General features: G+C 32.4%; 1 long non-coding RNA gene across 1 annotated transcript in view; it reads left to right on the forward strand.

Moving 5' to 3' along the window:
* LOC119593816 overlaps window positions 1–216 on the forward strand; it is a 54,010-nt gene that overhangs the window by 37,004 nt on the left and 16,790 nt on the right. The gene's annotated exons all lie outside the window — the stretch shown is intronic.

The raw sequence follows: 216 nt of genomic DNA on the forward strand, positions 1-216 counted from the left end.
GTTGGGTGTTGAGATTCTACGTCTAAAAGTGACATAGATGTGGATTTTTTATTGTGATTTTGCGATGGTATGACTTACGGTTTTCGAGCATGTATATGAAATAGCGTGTTAATAGTCGATTTTTAAAATCCATGCTGCAAAAGAAGAAGAAATAGATAGAGAAGATGATGATAATGGGAAAATTAATTAATTCTTGAATTCCAAACAAACAGACTC

The sequence above is a fragment of the Penaeus monodon genome, chromosome 32 (assembly GCF_015228065.2).
Source record: "Penaeus monodon isolate SGIC_2016 chromosome 32, NSTDA_Pmon_1, whole genome shotgun sequence".
Lineage (NCBI taxonomy): Eukaryota > Metazoa > Arthropoda > Malacostraca > Decapoda > Penaeidae > Penaeus > Penaeus monodon.